General features: G+C 41.6%; 1 long non-coding RNA gene across 1 annotated transcript; it reads left to right on the top strand.

Moving 5' to 3' along the window:
• The first annotated feature begins 4,688 nt into the window (after nucleotides 1-4,688).
• Nucleotides 4,689-7,595, top strand: LOC134988591 (uncharacterized). The gene is made up of 3 exons (XR_010194007.1): nucleotides 4,689-5,055; nucleotides 5,541-6,094; nucleotides 7,509-7,595. It is a non-coding gene; the product is annotated as an uncharacterized LOC134988591 (long non-coding RNA).
• The last annotated feature ends 1,563 nt before the right edge of the window (nucleotides 7,596-9,158 follow it).

The raw sequence follows: 9,158 nt of genomic DNA on the forward strand, positions 1-9,158 counted from the left end.
CATAAATAAAACATATTACACACCCTGCCACACAAAAATTTTAACCCAAATGAGAAAGAATTAGGATCCACCACACAAACACAACAATACATAGCACACTAGTAAGAGGAAGATGGCTCTGGTGTTTATACAAATAAACTCACAGGCTACAATACCTCCAAACAGAAAGAATACATTTCACTAAGAGGGAGTTATCCATTCTGGCCACACAAGCCAACTCCAAAATAACATAGAGGCAACATCAAAAACATGGGTGCTGCCCATCTGGAGAGACATCATTTTCTTCTTTTTCTCCCCGCCTGAGGCTGTTCTTCTTTGGAAGGTCTGCGGAGCGACCTTCGTTGGGCCTGCCCAGTGGGCTGTTCTTCCTGGGCAGGGGCAGGGGAGGGAGCCGATGTGGGTGGCTCTCTGCCACTGTGGGCAAGGGAGACAGCGATGGCCTGGAGCCCTTGCAAGATGTTATTTGCAAGGGTTTGGAATGAGGAGGCAAGTTGTTCTTGGCCCTGCCTGATCTCTGCCAGACCTTGGCAGAGTTGAGCAACACCTTGCTCAACACTGGTTCGGTGCTCAGTGAGCCGGACAGCTATCTGGCTTACCTCCCGGATGACCCCGTCTTGAAACGTATTTAGGCTCTCACCATACCTAGCAATTTCAAGCAGGATCTCCGGGATAGCAGAGGGTTGGGTGGGGGGGCCAGTAGGAACCTGCAGAGGTGGGATTTGTTGGCCCACACTGCCAGACCCACTAGGTCCCTCCACCTCAGCCTCAACCACATAACCGTCCTGTGACTCAAACTGATCACCCCCCTGTGCTGTGTTTTGTGGCAAGCAAATAGAAGAATGTGTGGGGAAAAAGTTGGATACAAAATTAGTTTTTTAATATAAATACAGTTAAAATTTCAGACAAATACATGTGTAAACTTACCTTCCAAGTCATGTCCCGTCAGGATCTCAGGCAGGTCCGTGTCCATATGAGACACCCCTTGGCCCTCCTCATAACTGACACAGTCCATCGCCATCTCCTCCAAGTCAGTAAACTCCACAGCGACAGGTGGTCCTCCACCTGTAGCCCTTGAGGCATTCCACTCCGCAGCCCTCTTTGCCTTCAGGCGGGATTTGAAGTCGGCCCACCTACATATGTATTGTGAAAGAGGGACAAAGTAGAGTCTTATTATTTGTCTAAGCAAATATATAGGACACGTGTTCTGCTTGTGTTTGCTAGACATAACATCACATGTAACTACATTTTTTAGTCAACTTAGCACAGAAAAAGGACTGTCAAGATGCACTTACCGTCGTCTCACTTCCTGCGATTTTCTGACGACAGAGCCAACTTCATTCACAGAATGCGTGATGTCTCTCCAGATGCGATCTTTTGTAGCAGCCCCCATGTTTTTTGGCCCTCTATGTATTTTGGACATGGCCTGCGTGACCAAGACACGCAACTCCCTCTTAGTGAATGCAGGCTGTCTTTTCTTCCGTCTGGAGGTAGCCTGTGAGGTTTCTTCTTGTTGGTCATCACCATCTTCCTCCTCACTAGCAGCTTCTGTCTGTTGTGTTTGTGTGGCTAAAGCCAATTCTCCCTCAGTTTGGTCACTATGTGTGTGTGGCAGGGTATCCCCACTCAATTGTTGGGGTTCAGAAGCAGACATTTGCAGAGTACTAGGTCCTGCCTCTTCAACATCCGCAGAGGCGTATTCCAACATGCGCCTTTGGCAATCTAGGCGTTTTTTCTGCAATGCCATCTGCTGCTCTGCAATGCGGTCCATCTCTGCTGCGATTTGCTCACGAGAAGCCATGTTTGCGATGACGTGTGTACGCCGAGGTGTGTGCTTATTTATACCTACGTGCGTCGCGTTAATTCACACAGGTGTACAATGTTAATCTGGTTAATGATTGCACTGCTTATTTAAGGGCCTACTTTGCACGCTGTGAGTGTAGGTAGTTTGGAGTTTCTTTCACTGTTGAGTTTGTTGGCTTGTGCGTGAAGGTGCTATTGGAATTTTCAGAGTGAGTAATTGTCAAGCATACATTTGTCCTTTCGTTTGCGTTTAGAATATAGACAGTGTAGCATTTTGTCTGCGAATTTACGTTTGTGAGTATTCTGGAATTCGTCTTGTTGTTCATTTTTTGTTTTTTAATTTTTTATTTTATGTTGATTGTTTGTTATTATTTTTTACACATATATATTTTGCTAGTCCATTTTTGCAAATAAACCTGTGCTTCATTGCTTTTACTGTCATTTTTGGTCTCTTGTAGGAGAATTGGTTTGGGTGTCGTAACCCTCGTCTATTATTTAACATTTGTGTGCTATCTAACACAAATTGTTCATTTCTTTATTTTGGATCAGGTAAGTTCCCTGGGCCTGTGTTGGTGCCTGTTTGTGTTAATGGTCTGTATGTTGTTTTTGACTGTCATTTTTGGTCTCTTGTAGGAGAATTGGTTTGGGTGACGTAACCCTAGTCTATTAATTTTCATTTGTGTGCTATCTAACACAAATTGTTCATTTCTTTTTTTTTGGATCAGGTAAGTGCCCTTGGCCTGTGTTGGTGCCTGTTTGTGTTTGTTCAAAGTGTTTTGATTATGTTTGTTTTCCATCTTGATACTAAATGTTATGTTTTTTACCAGGATTGATCAGCAAAGTAGTGTTGTTCTTGGCTGGACTAGCTACTAAAGGGCTAACTTTTTGGTTGTTTTTTTAAAATATTTTTAACCAATTAGTCATAATTTTTTAGTAGGTGTTTGTGATGTGTTTGATGCTCTGAGTTTTTATTTATTAATATTTTTAACAATTACAATTTAACATATGTAGCTTTCATAAAAAAAATAATTTTTATTTTCTTTTTTGTGATAATATTCATTTTGTTCCTGAATTGAACCCAGAAAAAATGTCTTACGCTCCTGCAGTAAGTTGACACCCCCTTTTTTTTTAAATTTTTTGGTTGTATATTTTTTGGACTTTGTTTTTGTCTTATTCAACATAATTTTTTTTTGTTTTAAAAAGTGTGTGATGTCAATATTTATCGCAGCCGAAGCACTACCTCCCCAACCCACGCCAGCACTCCCACCCCAACCGCCAGCCCCACAACCACAACCGGCTCCTCATCAACCAAGGCAACGGAGGCGTGCTAGGCCACCAATTTTCCGACCCCGTGTCCTACTTTTTGGGATGCCAGATGATGTGGTTGTACGTAGATACAGGCTGCCACCACATCTAATCCTAGACACTCTCTCCATAATAGAGAGTGATCTGGAGTCTGAAATTCGGTATCCTACAGCAATACCACCATTGACACAATTCCTTGCTGTGTTACATTTTTTGGCTACAGGCTCTTATCAGCATGTGGTAGGAGACCTGGTTGGCATGTCGCAGGGCCAGTTCAGTAAGGTCCTGCGGCGTGTCTGCCAGGCTTTCCTAAAGCGTGTGAAGCAATTTATTGCTATGCCTTTGGATGTTGGTGCCCTAGATGTGGTGAAGCGGCAATTTGAGGATTGTGGTAGTCGCTTCCCACATGTTATTGGGGTTGTGGATGGCACACATGTAGCTATTCAGCCACCAAAACATAATGAAGAAATTTATAGAAACAGGAAACTGTTTCATTCTCTGAATGTAATGGTTGTTTGTGGGCCATCCCTCCAGATCCTTTCCCTGAATGCAAAGTTTACTGGAAGTTCCCATGATGCGTATGTCATTAGACAATCAGGGATATGGCACAGATTAAGATCAAGTCAACGAGCAGACATGTGGTTATTGGGTGAGTTGTTGCACATATTTCTTTCCAAAATTTTGAATTTTAACAAAATATACTATTTCTAATTTTGGTTTATCATCAAACAGGAGACCGTGGATATCCTTGCACCCCCTGGCTCATGACTCCTTACCGTAATCCCAGGCCAGGACCACAGACGGCATTTAACTCCGCGCTTACTGCCACTAGGCAGCTGGTGGAGCGCACAATTGGGGTCCTTAAAGGGCGGTTTCGTGTGCTCCACCGCACTGGTGGCGACATCATGTATTCGCCGGAGATGGCAAGTAAACTAGTGGTTCTGTGCGCTATACTACACAATATCGCGGTAAGGAGTAGCGTAGAGCTTCCTCAGACAGAGGAATTGCCTGATGAGGAGCCAGGGGTTGTTCGACACTTCGGTGGGGGGAGTGTTACACGGAGGGGGAGCCAAGTCAGGGCAAGCATTGTTGCGGAATATTTCAGGTATAGTGTTTTTATATTATCTGTTTGAACCAAATTAAAAGCACAGTATGCTTATGTATTATTTGTAATGTTGACATTTTGTTTGATATTGTAAGGTCATTGTGTAATGCTTTTGGTGTGTTGGAATGTGTAATATTTTTTATACTAAAAATCCGTTAACACGTTAAGCTTACAATTTTAGATTAGAAATTAAAATAATGTGATGTTGCTAAATAGTGTCCTTATTTGTTTTATATCCTAAAATCCTGATTATTTAAACAAACACACAAACAAATGAAATTGAATGTTGCCCACTTTGTGACTGTCCAGCTGAATGATCACACAAACTGTGGTGAGTACACAGATATGTTTAGATTTTTTGACAAAACTGTGTGTCTCTGTGTCTGTGTTTGTGTTGTTTTTTTTTTAATGTTAAAAATTTGCTTCTGCGAATGCGTATTTCCGCTCGTGCGAAATAACACTCTGCTCTTCACAGCATTGCAAAGATCAATAAAGTTATTAGAAATGACAACATAGAATTTTGACCAATCACATGCTAACAGACACTATAAATATATGCCCAAATAAGGAAAACGCCATTGCCATGATGCGTGCTGCACCTTTCACCAGGCGGGAGCTCCGCGTCCTGGTTGCGGTGATGGACCGCCGCGTAGGCCGCGTTGGGCGCTTCATCCCAAATCGGGTTAAGCGCGAGGCCTACGCGGAGGTCCGCCGCCTGCTGCGGACTCGCGTCCGCAGCAGGCGGACAATCATCCAACTAGAGAGGAGGTGGAGTGATCTCCGCAGGAGGACTCCAGAGCTGTTGGCGGAGATCCGCCAGCAAATACGGGCAATGCATACACGAAGTAAGTTACATTACATAAGATTATTAGGAAAAATTGTGCAAATTTACACTAAGTGGTAGGCTAATTGCAACGCTGAGTGTCCATTTTTTCAAAATAGGACAGTGTGTGTGGTTAGGGCAAACAGTACTGACTGTAGCAAAGTGTCACCAAACAAGTGCATGTTTTCCAGAATTAATAACCAGGCAGGAAACTGTACCCAAATACTTGATCAGTGCTGTCTATATAATAAGGTGCCTTGAATAGTGATCTGGTGATGTTGCCTAGACCAATCAATATGACTCAATGGAATAGATTAAGGAATGAGCTTCAAATTAAAAGTTTGGACTCATTTTGTTTGCTGTGGGCAACATGAAGAGGTTTTTAAAATGTGTATTTTTAAATAAAAAAAAACAGTGTCTTTTACATGGAACAGAACAGTGAAATTTCTAATTGTTTAGTATGTAATTTAACATGCTAACTAAATTTTGACAAAAATATCATTATAGGACGACAACAACGGCAGACCTCTCAGCCCCCTTCCCCTTCCCAGTCCCCCTCCCCTTCTCACTCCCCCTCCCCTTCCCAGTCCCACTCCCCTTCCCAGTCCCCCTCCCCTTCCCAGTCCCCCTCAGCTTCCCAGTCCCCCTCAGCTTCCCAGTCCCCCTCAGCTTCCCAGGCCCACTCCACTTTCCACTCCCCTTCTCACCCCACCTCTCCATCTCTTTCTGTGACCCCTTCTCCTCCTTCCCATACCCCTTCTCCTTCAACTTCAAACTCACCTTCTCAGCCCCCCTCACCCTCTATTGGCTTAACTTTCTCTCCGCCCCCTCGCCCTCTCAATCAGACCCACCCTCTGAAATTACATCCCCAATCCAGCCTCCTTCCCCCATCCAGCCTCCTTCCCCCATCCCTCCTCCTTCCCCAATCCCTCCTCCTTCCCCAATCCCTCCTCCTTCCCCCATCCAGCCGCCTTCCCCCATCCAGCCGCCTTCCCCACCCAGTGAGTGGGCAGAAGAAGCCCCTGATGAAATATCTGGCAACCATCATGTTGCAGAGGAAAGTATGTGTTTTAACATGTTCTAAAAAAATGATTACCTACTTACACTTACAATGACAAAACATGCAGTGTTGTACTGTTGGAATTCTTGTACCAAGGACAAATATTTGTGTTATTCTTCATGGTCTACATGTTGTATTTACATTTTTGTGAGTGTCATTATATGTACAGTGTTTATGTGTGCAATGTTTTGTGTGTCCACTCTAGGTCGACACTCATTAGGTCGACAGGGTTGCCAGGACAACAGGGTTTATATGTGTTAGGTTTTCAGGGAAACAGTTAGACCTGAGTGGAGTTTAGTATGTTGTTGGTCTTTTACACTTGTGCCTGTGTAGTCTTAATATTTGCACTTACAAATCACATGCTTCACTTTGTTATGCAGCCTAATGACACACTGATTTGTGGTGTGAAAGTTACACTCACAAAATGATTATTGGATAAAGTCAAACCTGTTTGACCTTATTTAGTAAGGGCAGCTTTCAGGGAGTGTGGGCATGCTAGGATCTGTTGTCCTTCTGAAGATGTTGATATGCAGTGTGATGATGCAGGACCAAACCCATAAAAAAAAAAAAAAAAACACTCCAGATGTGAATGAATGCCAACATGGTGTAACATTGACGAAGATGGTAGTTATCTTTAACATGGGATGTCGCCCATAGCAACCAATAAGATTATACTTTACAATTGGGGAACCACTTCTACAAGATAATATTCTTATTTTTGCTTGTTTGCTATGGGCAACGCTCCATCTTAAATAGAACTCACATAGTAGTAAATGTACCCCATGGTCTTGTAAACTGTAAAAATTTAGTAAAAAAGCCTGAGCAGGCTTGTGTGTTTTTCTACACAGTTGGGGGGAAGGGGTTTAGCGACCAATGGTGTCTAGAAGAACTCACTTTAGGTGGATAATTAAGAATATAAAATACAGTTTATTACCGTGTACATTTAAAATAACAAAACCTTTTCTAAAAACCTTTTCTAAAAAATGGGATAAAAAAACTACACACACAGAAATATAATACCAGTTAAAATGAATAAATAGTAAAATTCCTTAACTTGGTATGTAGTCACTGCCAGATAGCCCAACGCGTTTCATCCTTAAGACTTCATCAAGGGGTGTTTTTCTGCTAATGATTGTACCATAAAACAGCCATGATGTAGTAACTTTGCCATTAAGCAGGCCTGTCCAAACTGCGGACCTCCAACTGTTGAGAAACTACACATCCCAGCATGCCCTGACACAGCTTTGGCATTCCCTGGCCCCAAAACTGAGTCAAGGCATGCTGGTATATGTAGTTTCACACCAGCTTGAGGGATGCAGTTTGGACATGCCTGCATTAAAGTGTGCTTTGTGCCTTGCTTGTATAATAAGTAATGTGAGTAAGTTATTAATGTTTATGTTATCTCTTAATTTCAGATGTTGCCGTTGGAGATCCCACATCTTTTGCGGCCATTCTTGGGGACATGAGGCTACATCTACAGGCCTTGCTGGGTCTTGTTGACCAGATGCAAACCTTGTTTTAATTTTTGTTTAAAAATCAAAAATAATTTATGTTTATATTATAAAAAAAAAAAAACTCAAAATTTTTCAAGTTAAGCGGGTGTTTATTATTTATTAATGCAATAAAGGAACAGCAGATTGCCGAACAGACATTTATTACCTTAAACATTTCATACATCTAACGTAAGTTTGTTTAAAATTTAAAAAATACATATGTTGTTATTGTCTAAATAAACATGCAAACACCTTCATTCACATACTAAAACTCTACTTAAAAAAAAAAAAAACATTAGACCAAGCACATTGCAAACATCTATATTTATATTAAAAATCTTAAAAAGTATATGTACAATTATGGCAACAAAGTGTTCTTCAGGTATTTTAAAAAGACTTAATTGATCATGAACATTACAAATCATTTCACTAATTGGATTTGTAATTGAGGAGGGCTTGTGGACTTTTAATTGGAAGGTGTTATTCCACTTAATAGTAAAAAAAAACCATTGTGGTGCGTTTGTCCGCAAAAGTGTGCACTTTTAATGATAAATGTGTAAATCTACTACAACTTAGTATTTTTACGATGAAGTATGTGTTAATGCGATGGTTTCGCATTGCTGCGATGTTTTCGCATTGCTGCGATGTCATTTGGCGTACGCCCACTTTGTGTAATACTGCGTACGAATGAGCAAAAATACGTTGGGGGCGGATGTTCGCAAATTTACTACATTAACGCAACTTTACGAATAGGTTGTGCGAACGAAAAACTTAGCGACCAACTCGGAATGAGGGCCTTGGTTTTGCCCAATTGCTAACAAATTTGCTGCTGCGATCAACTCAGAATTAGGCCCATAGTCCCCCCTACCCCTATATGCAGTACATGTACAGTCCTCCCTTACCTTTATATGCAGTATATATAGAGATTTATGTCACTATGCACATACCTTTTTCTTTTGACATGGTAATTTTTTTTTTTAAATAAAACAAACATGTTATAGCTTTTATCTAGCTGTACTGCATTCCCGACCTTGCTTCTCAAAGCCCACTAACAGGACGGGTTTTAGTGATTTCCTGTTTCTTTGTGCTTCTGTTCTGAGAAATACAGGCAGATACTTATCCATCATGCAGTACCATCAGGGAGGTGTCTCATTGGCTCCAAATTTATTCTGCAGCAGGACAACAACCCCAAACATACAGCCAATGTCATTAAGAACTATCTTCAGCGTAAAGAAGAGCAAGGAGTCCTGGAAGTGATGATATGGCCCCCACAGAGCCCAGGGGGGATATTTACTAAGCTCCCGATTTTGGCCGATTTTGTGTTTTTTTTGTTCAACGTGTCATCTCGGCAATTTACTAAACTCAAATCTCTGCAGTGATGAGGGCATTCATATTTTTTTTGAGGGCAGAGAAAAAAAATACGAATGAATACACCATCGGTCAAACACGCCTGTTATTTTATACAACTCGGTAATTTACTAACAATTCATATTCTCAATCACTGCCGTCAAAAGCCAAACACTGCCGGGAAAAATTACAAATCGTAAAAAAAAGCAGTTTTCAAATAGACCT

Source organism: Pseudophryne corroboree, chromosome 2 (assembly GCF_028390025.1).
Source record: "Pseudophryne corroboree isolate aPseCor3 chromosome 2, aPseCor3.hap2, whole genome shotgun sequence".
Taxonomy (NCBI): Eukaryota; Metazoa; Chordata; class Amphibia; order Anura; family Myobatrachidae; genus Pseudophryne; species Pseudophryne corroboree.